The sequence below is a fragment of the Lolium rigidum genome, chromosome 7 (assembly GCF_022539505.1).
Source record: "Lolium rigidum isolate FL_2022 chromosome 7, APGP_CSIRO_Lrig_0.1, whole genome shotgun sequence".
Taxonomy (NCBI): domain Eukaryota; kingdom Viridiplantae; phylum Streptophyta; class Magnoliopsida; order Poales; family Poaceae; genus Lolium; species Lolium rigidum.
The window spans coordinates 306,731,047-306,740,577 of NC_061514.1; the positions used below are offsets into that span (position 1 = coordinate 306,731,047).

The following is a 9,531-nucleotide window of genomic DNA, read 5'->3' on the forward strand; positions in this document are numbered from 1 at the left end:
GAAGCCAAACTCATGATGTGTTACTTTTAGCAGAAGTTGCTGATGATAGCCCGTGCCTTCTGTAACCACTTCCCCTTCTTATTTTATGTTTAATTAACTGGGTGGCCTTAATCATATATTTGCTGCATTCCAGCAGAGGTTAATATATTATTTTTTTACTTATTGCTGCGTGACTAATGCAGAAAGAGCATTCTAGCTGAAACCTGATGTACAATGTGTAACAAAAGAATGACCAAATGATGTTGATTCCTCAAAACAGTAACTTCTACGTGTTGATGCCGACTTCTCAATTTGAAAGGGCTGTCATACTTTTATTACAGTAAAGAAGAATGCACGATATGAAACAGTGGTATGCGGTCAAACAACAATATAAATCTTATGCATAACATTCATGTCTTGGTTCATTACTCCGATTCAAAACATAAATAGTTTATTAACATGAAATACAAAAAAACGTTGCATCAGCGTGATGATCAGTTGCCTTCCACCCTTGTCGCCGCTAGAACTTCTATCATCACCTTGTTGCGAACATCTCCAAAGCTTCTTTCCATGGTCTTCTTCTACTCCTCCCCTGGTGGATCACCCCTCTCTTCAGAATATATTGAAAACAAATGTTCAGTATATGCCTCTGTTAATATAGTTGCACAATATCCACTTGAAGGATTGTTACGGATAGATAACATTCAAATTCGCCGCCAACCTGCAAAAAACTGACCGATACTTACAACACTGACATAACACCTTCATCCAAGAAACTCTGCTACAAATCCACTTAGAAGATGTAGATAATCTCTTGGGCCTGCCATCAGAAGGAGGGGTCCCCAATTTCAATCAGATTCATCCAGATGATGAGATGAGCCCAAGAAAAAGGAAATAGGAAGAACTTCACCCTTTACAAAGATGGAGTCAGCAATTACCTTCAAAGGCCTAGTGCGAGAGACCAAAAATCAGAAAGGATCAACAGATGAACACTTCATAACAATGTTCGTCTTGTGTGCTATACGTCACCTGCGTATTCCCTGAAAGAAAATACAGTGTCAGTTCACAATACCTTAAGCTAATGTTGGAGGTGGATGATACAAAGAAAGTGAACTGGGCAAGGCTGACATTTGATCACCTTATGGAGAGCATAAAGAGTACCGGACCAAAGGAAAAGTAACCTTGCTCGTAACCTAGCTCTCTTACAGGTAATACTGAATCACTATTTATTTACAGAAAATACTATGTACACATATACTCAATTATTTTGATTGCCTTCCGATGCAGGTGTGATATTTTGTCCATGGATTCATTTTAACTTGCACCATTCATTCATATGCAGAAAGATGTAGATATTTATACCGACATCCAAGTGTAGATTGTGTGTATTTTGTTAATTACGCTTTCTATCAAAAAAGAATCCTTCCTCATGTAACGTCACTGGGATAACATCAATTCTAAATCCCTAACATCAATTCTAAAACTGAAACTGACACCCACCCAAGCAAAACAGAGATTGGCTCTAACAACAATTCTAAATCCATACCTAAGCAAATGACAGGTAGCAATACATCGCATGGGAAAAAAGTGGGATCGAGGTTGGGATGATCCTCACATTCTGAACATGTCCATGCTCATCTCGGTTCAGCACGAAGTTGTCGTCGTGGCGAACGAGCAGATGCCATGGGATGGCTTAAGTTGGGGCCGAATGGGCGCTAGAGGATTCGGGGGAGGGTTTGCGACTAGATGGGATGAACTTCCGGATGCTTTCCTCAAGAACACAACCAAAGGCCGGTATGCAAGAAGAGAGACAAGAGGAAGAACTCTTTACTAGATCGCTTGCTTCATTGATCTCAACATGATTACAGATGCTTGGATACCAGTTCTATCGTCTAATCTCCTCTGTGGACACGCGCCCGTATGAGGCAGTGCCCCCTCTCCTTATATAGAGGAGAGGGTGGCTTACAGAACAAGAAACCCTAATGGCATCTTTGACTGGACAAACTACTTTACAAAGCTACTTTAATCATAGATGACGCCGGAGTCTTCTTTAATCAGGGACGCTGACGTCCTCCGGCTTCTTTCAGCGTCATCTCTCTCTTTGGCGCCAGGGCTCTGATTAAAGCCGCTTCGCTTAGCTCATCCTTGTCTTCTTGCTCTGAAGAGAATCTTTGACCAGTCCCGCCGATAGGCCCTTCTCTCCGGTATCTTCTTTACCGGGTTCCGGTATACCCCCCTTGGGGATACCGGCTTAGCTTCACTTAGCCCAAACTCTTACCTTTGTGTTCCGGTTAGAATATTAAACTGGTATCTTGATGGCTCAAACCATCCGGTTTGGCATGCCTTTGGCATACCGGGGGTCATCCCCCCAACATTAGTCCCCGAAGCTGGTATAGTCTGGCGGATTCTATCCTACAGACCATGCCGGGTTTTTATCTTTTAGGATACCGGTTTAATCTCTCCGGCTTTGAACTTGGATCCGGCATCTTTGCCCTTATTTGTCTTTTCTCTCTTTGCAAGGCATCCCCCGGCATCTCTTTTCTCCGGTATCATTCGCATTTACTCTTTCCTCGGCGAAGTCGAGAATATCTCGGGCCCCGCGCCTGTCAGTGACATGCGCACCGTAACCGGCGCGCCGGTGTCGGCTGTCACTTCGCTTCGACTCCCGCGCGTTCATTAAATGCACCACTGCGGATCCCACTAGCCACTTCGGATCTGTGTGTGCCTCCGTGTGGCTTCTTATTTTTTCGCGTGTACTTCCTCGCCACGTGGCGGCCCGTGGTGCGAACCGTCGCGGCCCGCAAAGCGAACCGCCGCGGCCCGGCGGTTTTCGGCCTACCTTCTCTCTTCTTTATAAGGAGAACTGCCCCTTCTTCTTCCTCTTCTTGCATTCCCCAACCTTCGCGCATAGTACTCCTCGCCTTCTGCGCCTTCGCCGCTCTTTGTCCGCCGTCGTTCGCTTGAGCTCTGCCGCCCGGCGAACTCACGCCGCGTTTCCGCCGGACCTCGCCGTGCGGAAATCTTCCGCAGCACCTCCGTCGCGACCGCAGCATTCTTGCTTCTCCGCGCCCGTTCCCGCTTCGCCGTCGACGGTGTACGTCGGCGACCGTAGGCCCGCTCCTTCGCCGGTGAAAGTCCTCTCCAGCGACCGCACAGCCTCAGGTTAGTACCAATTTCACTTTGCTTGCGCTTTGCTCGTTTTCTAGATCTTGGGTCGACAGTGTTCTTATTTCCCCTTTTTCTTTGATTTTCTTCTTACTCGTAGATCTTCACGCGGGGTTCAACTGTGGGATTTCTATTTTTTCACCCCTAGAACAATGTCCAGTGAGGAATCTTCCTCTGCCTCTTCTTCTGCTTCCTCTTCCGGTAGCCGGAGTAGGCAAGCTTCCGATAGATCTACGGCCTCAGATCCGATGGATACCGATTCTGGCAGCCAGCAGGAATCCGGTAGCCATCAAGAATCCGGTAGCTCTAGCCAAGCTTCCGGCGCCGAGCCTTCCCCTATCACCCGCGGAGCCTGGATGGGCTCCAATGTTACCGAATTCGAGATCGACTGGCTTTACCGGTCTCGGAGGATTCCGGAAGGAGTATCTTGCCGGCTTCCCGGTGACGAGATCGTACCGGTGCTCCAGCCCGGTGAACATGTTGTTTTTCTTGCTCATTTTGAGCGCGGCTTCGGCCTTCCTGCCTCGCCTTTTTTCCGGGAGTTCTTAGATTTCTATGAACTCCAACCTCATCACCTTCCTGGCAATGCCATCTTTTACCTTTCCTGTTATGCCACCTTCATGGAGGCCTACATCGGCATTCGTCCCACTCGTGAGACGTTTGCCCGCTTCTTTTCTCTGCGGATTAATTCCGTTCAGGGCAAGGAAATTCCTAAGCCCAAGCCGCCTGTGGAGTGCGGGTCCTGCATCGTTGGCTCCCGCCAGGGGAGCCCTTTCTTTAAGTTCACCGGCCTCGAGTCCTGTCGCGCCTGGCAAGGAACTTTCTTCTACGTGAAGAACAACGGCCGCACGAATCTCATTGATCTTCCGCCGTTCAAAGTGGGGCCTCCCAGTAGAGCTAACTGGAGCTATAACCCGAAGACGGATCACATCGAAACCAACCGGGTGGTACGCTTCATGGCCACTTTGAAGAGGGAGACCAACATCTGCTCGGATGATATCATCCGCACTTTTATTTCGCGCCGGGTGCTTCCTCTCAAGCGCCGGGTGCATAGGATGAGCGAGATGTACGGTCCTGGTGATCCCACCAAGATCACAGGCCGTCCCCTTAGCAAGAAGGACGTCGTCCGCAAGGCTAGGCAAATCTGCCAAACTGCCATGCCGTTTGACTGGGAATGGGGCCTCCTTCCCCTCAGCACTACTAACCCTTCGACCCAAGAAGTAAGAGATTACGCAATTAGGGTCGGTTTTGCCGGTAACTTTTTTGCTCTTGTTAACTGATACGTCTCCAACGTATCTATAATTTCCGATGTTCCATGCTTGTTTTATGACAATACCAACATGTTTTGTTCACACTTTATATCATTTTCATGCATTTTCCGGAACTAACCTATTAACAAGATGCCACGAGTGCCGCTCCTCGTTTTCTCGCTGTTTTTGGTTCCGAAAGGCTGTTCGGGCAATATTCTCGGAATTGGACGAAATCAACGCCAAACCTCCTATTTTTCCCGAAGCGTCCGTAACACCGAAGAAGAGTCGGAGAGGGGCCGGGGGGCCACCACCACATGGCGGCGCGGGCCAGGCCTAGGCCGCGCCGGCCTAGGGTGTGGCGCCCCGTGTGCCCCCCGCGCCGCCTCTTCGCCTATAAAAGCCCTTTCGACCTAAAAACGCGAGTACCAATTGACGAAACTCCGTGAAAGACTCCAGGGCGCCGCCGCCATCGCGAAACTCCAATTCGGGGGACAGAACTCTGTTTCGGCACCCTGCCGGGACGGGGAATTGCCCCCGGAGCCATCTCCACCGCCGTCTTCACCGCCATCGCTGCCTCCATGATGAGGAGGGAGTAATCCACCCCCGAGGCCGAGGGCTCCGCTGTAGCTATGTGGTTCATCTCTCTCCCATGTACCTCAATACAATAATCTCATGAGCTGCTTTACATGATTGAGATTCATATGAGTTTGTATCACAATTTATCTATGTGCTACTCTAGCAATGTTATTAAAGTAGTTCTATTCCTCCCTGCACGTGTGTAAAGGTGACGAGTGTGTGCACCGTGTTAGTACTTGGTTTATGCTATGATCATGATCTCTTGTAGATTGCGAAGTTAACTATTGCTATGATAATATTGATGTGATCTATTCCTCCTACATATGCATGAAGGTGACGAGTGTGCATGCTATGCTAGTACTTGGTTTAGTCTTTTGATCTATCTTACACTATAAGGTTACTAAAATATGAACATAATTGTGGAGCTTGTTAACTCCGGCATTGAGGGTTCGTGTAATCCTACGCAATGTGTTCATCATCCAACAAAAGTGTAGAGTATGCATTTATCTATTCTCGTTATGTGATCAATGTTGAGAGTGTCCACTAGTGAAAGTGTAATCCCTAGGCCTTGTTCCTAAATACTTGCTGCGTTACTATCGCTTGTTTACTGTTTCACTGCGTTACTACTGCTGCAATACTACCACCATCAACTACACGCCCGAAAGCTATTTTCTGGCATCGTTGCTACTGCTCATATATATTCATACCACCTGTATTTCACTATCTCTTCGCCGAACTAGTGCACCTATTAGGTGTGTTGGGGACACAAGAGACTTCTTGCTTTGTGGTTGCAGGGTTGCATGAGAGGGATATCTTTGACCTCTTCCTCCCCGAGTTCGATAAACCTTGGGTGATCCACTTAAGGGAAAACTTGCTGCTCGTTCTACAAACCTCTCGCTCTTGGAGGCCCAACACTGTCTACAGGAAAGGAGGGGGAACGTAGACATCAAGCACTTTTCTGGCGCCGTTGCCGGGGAGGAAAGGTAAAAGGTACTCACACTCCGGACCTCGGCTACCAAGCTATTTTCCACCACTGTAAGTACTCAAAGCTATTTCCTTTAGATCCTGCAATTGCATCTTTTTGTTTCTTGTTTACACTAGTTTGGCATAATGGACAAGAATGAGCTTCTATTTCTGTTTCCTGATTTAAAACATGGATTGTTTGATGCGAAAATTAAAAAACCTATGGAATCTTATTTGCATGCTGGTAGTAATATTAGTATGAACGCTTTGAACACCATTGTTGATAATAATATAGAAAGTTCTAAGCTTGGGGAAGCTGGTTTTCATGATCTTTTTAGTCCCCCAAGCATTGAGGAGAAAATTTTCTTTGATGATTCTTTACCTCCTATTTATGATGATTATAATGATAGTAGTCTTTTGTTACCACCTGTTATGGAGGATGAATTTGATTATGAATACAATATGCCTCCTATATTTGATGATGAGAATAATAATGATAGCTACTTTGTTGAAGTTGCACCCACTACAACTAATAAAATTGATTATGCTTATGTGGAGAGTAATAATTTTATGCATGAGACTCATGATAAGAATGCTTTGTGTGATAGTTACATTGTTGAGTTTGCTCATGATGCTACTGAAAGTTATTATGAGAGAGGAAAATATGGTTGTAGAAATTTTCATGTTACTAAAATACCTCTCTATGTGCTGAAATTTTTGAAGCTACACTTGTTTTATCTTCCTATGCTTGTTACTTTGCTCTTCATGAACTTGTTTATTTACATGATTCCTATGCATAAGAAGCATGTTAGACTTAAATGTGTTTTGAATTTTCCTCTTGATGCTCTCTTTTGCTTCAAATACTATTTCTTATGAGAGCATCATTAAAACTGCTGAGCCCATCTTAATGGCTATAAAGAAAAGAACTTCTTGGGAGATAACCCATGTGTTATTTGCTACAGTACTTTGTTTTATATTTGTGTCTTGGAAGTTGTTTACTACTGTAGCAACCTCTCCTTATCTTAGTTTTGTGTTTTGTTGTGCCAAGTAAAGCCGTTGATAGAAAAGTAAGTACTAGATTTGGATTACTGCGCAGTTCCAGATTTCTTTGCTGTCACGAATCTGGGTCTACCTCCCTGTAGGTAGCTCATAAAATTAATCCAATTTACGTGCATGATCCTCAGATATGTACGCAACTTTCATTCTATTTGGACATTTTCATTTGAGCAAGTCTGGTGCCATTTTAAAATTCGTCAATACGAACTGTTCTGTTTTGACAGATTCTGCTTTTTATTTCGCATTGCCTCTTTTGCTATGTTGGATGAATTTCTTTGATCCACTAATGTTCAGTAGCTTTATGCAATGTCCAGAAGTGTTAAGAATGATTGTGTCACCTCTGAATATGTTAATTTTTATTGTGCACTAACCCTCTAATGAGTTGTTTCGAGTTTGGTGTGGAGGAAGTTTTCAAGGATCAAGAGAGGAGTATGATGCAACATGATCAAGGAGAGTGAAAGCTCTAAGCTTGGGGATGCCCCGGTGGTTCATCCCTGCATATACTAAGAAGACTCAAGCGTCTAAGCTTGGGGATGCCCAAGGCAGCCCCTTCTTCATCGACAAATTATCAGGTTCCTTCTCTTGAAACTATATTTTTATTCGGTCACATCTTATGTGCTTTACTTGGAGCGTCTGTATGCTTTTATTTTTGTTTGTGTTTGAATAAATTGGATTACATCATGCTTGTGTGGGAGAGAGACACGCTCCGCTGTTGCATATGAACACATGTGTTCTTAGCTTTTAGTATTCATGGCGAAGTTTTCTTCTTCGTTAAATTGTTATATGGTTGGAATTGGAAAATGATACATGTAGTAATTTGCTATAATGTCTTGGATAATGTGATACTTGGCAATTGTTGTGCTCATGTTTAAGCTCTTGCATCATATACTTTGCACCTATTAATGAAGAAATACATAGAGCATGCTAAAATTTGGTTTGCATATTTGGTCTCTCTAAAGTCTAGATAATTTCTAGTATTGAATTTGAACAACAAGGAAGACGGTGTAGAGTCTTATAATGTTTTCAATATGTCTTTTATGTGAGTTTTGCTGCACCGGTTCATCCTTGTGTTTGTTTCAAATAAGCCTTGCTAGCCTAAACCTTGTATCGAGAGGGAATACTTCTCATGCATCCAAATCCTTGAGCCAAACAACACTATGCCATTTGTGTCCACCATACCTACCTACTACATGGTATTTTCCGCCATTCCAAAGTAAATTGCTTGAGTGCTACCTTTAAAATTCCATCATTCACCTTTGCAATATATAGCTCATGGGACAAATAGCTTAAAAACTATTGTGGTATTGAATATGTAATTATGCACTTTATCTCTTATTAAGTTGCTTGTTGTGCGATAACCATGTTCACTGGGGACGCCATCAACTATTCGTTGTTGAATTTCATGTGAGTTGCTATGCATGTCCGTCTTGTCTGAAGTAAGAGAGATCTACCACCCTATGGTTAAGCATGCATATTGTTAGAGAAGAACATTGGGCCGCTAACTAAAGCCATGATCCATGGTGGAAGTTTCAGTTTTGGACATATATCCTCAATCTCATATGAGAAAATTATTAATTGTTGTTACATGCTTATGCATAAAAGAGGAGTCCATTATCTGTTGTCTATGTTGTCCCGGTATGGATGTCTAAGTTGAGAATAATCAATAGCGAGAAATCCAATGCGAGCTTTCTCCTTAGACCTTTGTACAGAGCGGCATAGAGGTACCCCTTTGTGACACTTGGTTAAAACATGTGCATTGTGATGATCCGGTAGTCCAAGCTAATTAGGACAAGGTGCGGGCACTATTAGTATACTATGCATGAGGCTTGCAACTTGTAAGATATAATTTACATGATACATATGCTTTATTACTACCGTTGACAAAATTGTTTCATGTTCTCAAAATCAAAGCTCTAGCACAAATATAGCAATCGATGCTTTTCCTCTATGGAGGACCATTCTTTTACTTTCATTGTTGAGTCAGTTCACCTATTTCTCTCCACCTCAAGAAGCAAACATTTGTGTGAATTGTGCATTGATTCCTATATATTTGCATATTGCATTTGTTATATTGCTTTGCATTGACAACTATCCATGAGATATACATGTTACAAGTTGAAAGCAACCGCTGAAACTTAATCTTCCATTGTGTTGCTTCAATGTCTCTGCTATGAATTTATTGCTTTATGAGTAACTCTTATGCAAGACTTATTGATGCTTGTCTCGAAAGTACTATTCATGAAAAGTCTTTGCTATATGATTCACTTGTTTACTCATTGCATTTACATTGTTTCGAATCGCTGCATTCATCTCATATGCTTTACAACGGTATGATTAAAATTCTGTTGGTAGCATGTCACCTCAGAAATTATCTTTTATCGTTTACCTACTCGAGGACGAGTAGGAACTAAGCTTGGGGATGCTGATACGTCTCCAACGTATCTATAATTTCCGATGTTCCATGCTTGTTTTATGACAATACCAACATGTTTTGTTCACACTTTATATCATTTTCATGCATTTTCCGGAACTAACCTATTAA

At 43.5% G+C, this 9,531-nt stretch overlaps 1 long non-coding RNA gene across 1 annotated transcript; it reads right to left on the bottom strand.

The window, feature by feature from the left end:
• Nucleotides 1-352: 352 nt before the first annotated feature.
• On the bottom strand, nt 353-1,638 carry LOC124669600. The gene is made up of 3 exons (XR_006992256.1): nt 1,595-1,638; nt 918-1,019; nt 353-799 (listed from the first exon to the last, which is right to left on the bottom strand). It is a non-coding gene; the product is annotated as an uncharacterized LOC124669600 (long non-coding RNA).
• Between the last annotated feature and the right edge of the window lie 7,893 nt (nt 1,639-9,531).